Here is a 4,827-nt window from a genome sequence, read left to right on the forward strand (position 1 = left end):
GGCCCCGCCCCCTCGCCCACGACAGAACCAGCCGGCCACGCCTGTCTGTCAAGGACTGACCTCATCTCCAGGGGTCACGTCCGGCAGCTTTTGAAACCTGTCGGGCAAGAAAAACTTTTCCTCTTCCCATTTTGGTTCGGCTTTTGAGGGCCTGCAAATTAAACTGACAAAAGACAGGTTAATTAGAGAAAAGACAAAATGCAATCGTGTTTTTATTCATGTACCTTCCAGAATTCACAGGAAAATAAAAGTGACTCAAAGAGGCAGAGTGTGGGCTGTACACTCTTACCAGAGGAAGGAGGGAGAGGGGCGCCCGGGGAAATGGGGCTGTTGGGAAGGTGAACAGGCCCTTCCCTGCAGTAGGTGGGGCGATGATAGCTTGTGAAATGCGTTTAGGTGTCCTGAGTTAGTCTGTCCTGATTGCTCCCAGGGAAGGCCATTTATGACAGTCGCAGTCTTCTGCGTTCTTTTTGGAAGGCTCTGCTTTTTTAGGCAGCAAAGACTGCTCAGGAATTCAAATGCCTTTTGCTCAAGATGTTTTTTATGTCACAGAGGCATATTCTGGACCCCTTAGAGCCTTCAGGAAAGTGTGCACTCTGAGGGCAGCAGTCCCAGCTGCCTCCTCTGTGTGTCCCTGACACAGACATCCAAGATGCGACATGCAGCTCATGGGCAGGAGTCCATGCCTGGTGTCCACACCCCCAGATTCTTCTAACTGACCCCCCTAGGCCAGGTCCTCTTCTGGTTACAGATGTTCTCACTGAAGGTTTTATTTTAAAATATATTTTTATTTATTTCAGAGAGGAAGGGAGGGGAAGAGAGAGAAACATCAGAGATGAAAGAGAATCATTGATTGGCTGCCTCCTGGATGCCCCTTGAGCTCACAGCCCCAGCAGCTGCCATTGACCTGAATCCAACCGGAACCCTTCAGTCTGACCCTCTATCCACTGAGCCAAGCCAGCTACCGCCTCACCAGAGATTTTTCAAAGATGTCTGGAACCCTTGCTCTGGACCCTGATATAAAAGGACATTGGCTGCTCTAACCGGTTTGGCTCAGTGGATAGAGCGTCGGCCTGCGGACTGAAGGGCCCCAGGTTTGATTCCAGTCAAGGGCATGTACCTTGGTTGCGGGCACATCCCCAGTAGGGAGTGTGCAGGGGGCAGCTGATCAATGTTTTGCTCTCATCTGTGTTTCTAACTCTATCCCTCCCGCTTCCTCTCTGTAAAAAATCAATAAAGAAATATATATATATATTTTTTAAAAGGATATTGACCTTAAAAGCTGATGGGTTGGTGTTGCTCAATGGTTGAACATCGATTGACCTATGAACCAGGAGGTCATGGTTCAATTCTAGGTCAGGGCACATTCCCTGGATGCTGGCTTAATCTCCGGTAGGGGGAGTTCAGGAGGCGGCAGATCAATGATTTTCTCTCATCGATGTTTCTATCTCGCTCTGCCTCTCAACTTCCTCTCTGAAATCAATAAAAATATGTTTTGGGGTGTCTTGTTTTTTAAAGATGGCTTTTGCTAATCTAAACACTCCTGACTACACACCTGCAGACTTGAGCCATGAGTGAGAAATAAATTCCTTTGCCATCTGGCTGCAAACTGCAGAACCAAGAGGAAGAAATGTGAAGCCTAAGAGCTCTCTGAAAAAGCAAAAAAGTGGCAAGAAGGCCTGGGCCCGGAGGCTCAGCTGGCTGGATCGTGTCCTGAGACCTCCAGGTCGATCCCCAGGTCAGGGCACGTGTAAGCTCTCACAATCACTCACAACATGAAAGACAGGCTTCCACACCAGACCGCCTCCTAAAAACACGGCCGTGGGGTCTGGTCACTGTCCCCAGAGCGGCTGGCATTTGCGTCTTTCGCTTTCTGTGCGGGACGCGCCCCAGGCTCTCTCCGTAAACATCTGTGGAATGAATGCATTACAAGCCGGGATTTCAACTCTAAGAACTCCGGGAAACTGGGGTCTCCACCCAGGGCCCTGGAAGCTCTGCATGGGGAAGCCACTGTCGGTAGCCTCTGAGAGCGTCCTAAGAAAGACCCTCAGGGTGGCCGCGGGGTGCGGCGCCCGGGGCCTCCGGGGGGCAGGCACTGCCAGCCGCGCGCAGGATCCTGCTCTCCCTCCACAATGGCCGCCGCGACAGGTTTGAGGCGGAGTCCGGAATGATCCCGCGACTGTCTCCTGTTTGCACCCGGTTTACAGATCTCAAAAGCCGTATTTGAAAAGCATATTTTTAAATATGCTGTAAAAGAATCGGCAAGTGGATTTGGCTAAAAGAGGACCCTGGCCCGTACGGGGATCGAACCCGCGACCTTGGCGTTATTAGCACCACGCTCTAACCAACTGAGCTAACCGGCCAGCCGGGGTGTGGGCTTCGCCACGATGCCTATGAGGGTTCTACGCCTGCGCTCGCCGCCAGCGGGCCCAGCGCCCCCGGGCGACTCCGGACTCCGGCTCCTTCCCGCGGCGCCTGGCGTCATTCCTTCGGGCAAGGAAAAAGCTGAGGCCCTGGGGCTTTCCCGGAGAAGGGAGGCGGCCTCTTGGAGCGAATGGGAGTTTTTCACGGGGAAAATGCGAAGGGCCTCCGCTCGGGTTTTCAGATACCGCAGCTCAATGCTGACTTCATCTCGGAGAATCCTTGCCGCTTGGAAACTTCCTCTACCCAGAGCTTTCGCTTTGGCTAAATAAAGCTGAGAAAATAAGAGAAAACCCGAGAAATGGCGAAAGAACCACCGAATTCCCCACCGCCCATCACAACCACGCTGGGGTCTTGGCATCCTTCCTGCCATTGTTTTTAATTTTCAGACACATTCAGGGTGTCCCCCCAAATGTATACGCACTTTAACAGCTCATAGCTCAATGGATGTTTCTTTCTTTTCAGATTTCACCCACAGGAATATATCATTATTCAAAGTGTGTATACATGTTTGGGACACCCTGTATCTATATCTATATATCTACATCTATCTCTATCTCGATATATCTATATCTGTATCTGTACCTATATCTATAATTCAATCTAACCTTGCTTAAGATACCATTTTAATCTTGCATTTTTTACTTAGTATTCTATCATAAGTCTATCCCTAATAATTGCAAATACCATTTTAAACGGTTCCTCCGTGTCTGCTCCCCCTTTTATCTGGAAAATGTCTTCATTCACCCTCTGACTAACTAGCACATGAATAAATCCTAGAGTAGCTGCTGGGTGGGCAACTGACAATATTCACTCCAAAGGGCCAGGGTCTGCATGCAATGAAATAAAGCAGAGAGCAAGTGTTGGGAAGACAACACTCAAACGTGTCAGTTCCCCAACGCGATGTCCCAGGGGCCACGCTCTCTGGGAGGCCGTCCACTGGCGCTCTGAGGGGTCCCTCCTCTGGTCTGGATGCTCAAAAAACTGCTCCCAAGCCCAAGTTTCATCATGGTTCTCTGTTGTGAGCAGGAAATCCAAGTCTCGCTCAACTCCACAGAACAGATTTAGTTGAAAGGATGTTAGGCAGGGCACCAGGAAGGTTAGAGACCCAGGCGTAGACAAAGGACCACTCATTCAAAAATAGTCACTAAGCCTGAGAGTGCCCTAAACCCGCTCCACCAGCCCTTAGTAAAATACATGCCCAGTCCCCTGGGAGTTAGCAGTGGCAGGGGACAGAGTGAGTGGAGTGCTCGGGCTGTGCTCAGTGCCCCGTAAAGAAAGCCTGCTGGTCATGGAGGGCTGGGCTGACTCCTGAGACGGGGACATTTGACAGTGTTCTGAAGGACAACAGTGGGTAGATGTAGACCAAAGTGGGTAGAGCCTGTGGGCAGAGGGAATTGCTGGTGATGGCAGGCATCCTCTCCATTTGCTTACACCTGAATGCCCGGAGCTTGGCACAGTCTGCAACAGTACGTGTTGAGGATCAGGAGGCAGACGGATGAATGATATAATTTAAAAAGCTTATATTTTAAAACAGTCATTTCACTGTTCAAACTCTCCACTTCTGGCCAGGCCCTGATAGGATGGCCAGATTTTGCAAATAATTTCATATAAGTACATGTTATGCAATATTCCGGACGAATTTATACTAAATTGGTAGTTGTGTATCTGAAGTTCAACTTTAACTGGAAGTTCTGTGCTTTCTCTGGCAACCCTACACCAGAGGAGCAGCCTTTGGAAAGAACCCCTCTAAGAGGGCAGTGCCCGGCATGGTCTGGGGGAAGGGGTCAGAGCGGATGAGAGGAGGAGCACAGAGGCTTTGGTGCGGGAGGAGCGTGAACGGTGTGCTGAGCATTGTGGGGTGGACGTGTCTTTGGGACCTCCAAGCTGGGAACAGATCTGGGGGTTCCCAGGAGAGGCCTGGGCTAGCGGTGCTGGGAGCCTTCTGGGAAGATGGCAGTGAAAGCTGTGGGTACGACCAGCTTGTCTGGGGCTGGAGGTGGGTGAGAGCGGGTGGGGTGCACCCCGTGGTGAGTCCCATGGAACACACAGTCCGCAGAAGGACGGGTGTAGCTGGTGTGGAGGCTGAGGGAGGGAGGTTCACAAAGGTAGGTCAGCGGGGTGGATGCCAGAGGTGCCAGGGGGCTGAGAAGTTGTGGGAGGCAGTCAGACCAGTTGGCCATGCCCTGCCAAGACCCAGGGACAGGGGTGTCGGGGGACCTGGGATGAGAACAGTCAGCTAAGAGGGGTGGGCACATTCCAGATCCATTCCAGACCCAGGTTCAGGGGAGCGACCACCTGTGGGAAGTGGAGAGAGGAGGGGTCCAGCCCGCACCCCAGGTTTTGGCTTGTGTGATTGACAGCTGGTGGCCTTGAATAACCAGGGAGCCCAGAGGAGGCAGGGGC

The 4,827-nt window shown here is 51.7% G+C and overlaps 1 non-coding gene across 1 annotated transcript; it reads right to left on the minus strand.

Moving 5' to 3' along the window:
* Nucleotides 1–2,289: 2,289 nt before the first annotated feature.
* Nucleotides 2,290–2,363, minus strand: TRNAI-AAU. The gene has a single exon. It is a non-coding gene; the product is annotated as a tRNA-Ile (tRNA).
* Nucleotides 2,364–4,827: the final 2,464 nt, after the last annotated feature.

Source organism: Myotis davidii, unplaced genomic scaffold, assembly GCF_000327345.1.
Source record: "Myotis davidii unplaced genomic scaffold, ASM32734v1 scaffold2798, whole genome shotgun sequence".
NCBI lineage: Eukaryota > Metazoa > Chordata > Mammalia > Chiroptera > Vespertilionidae > Myotis > Myotis davidii.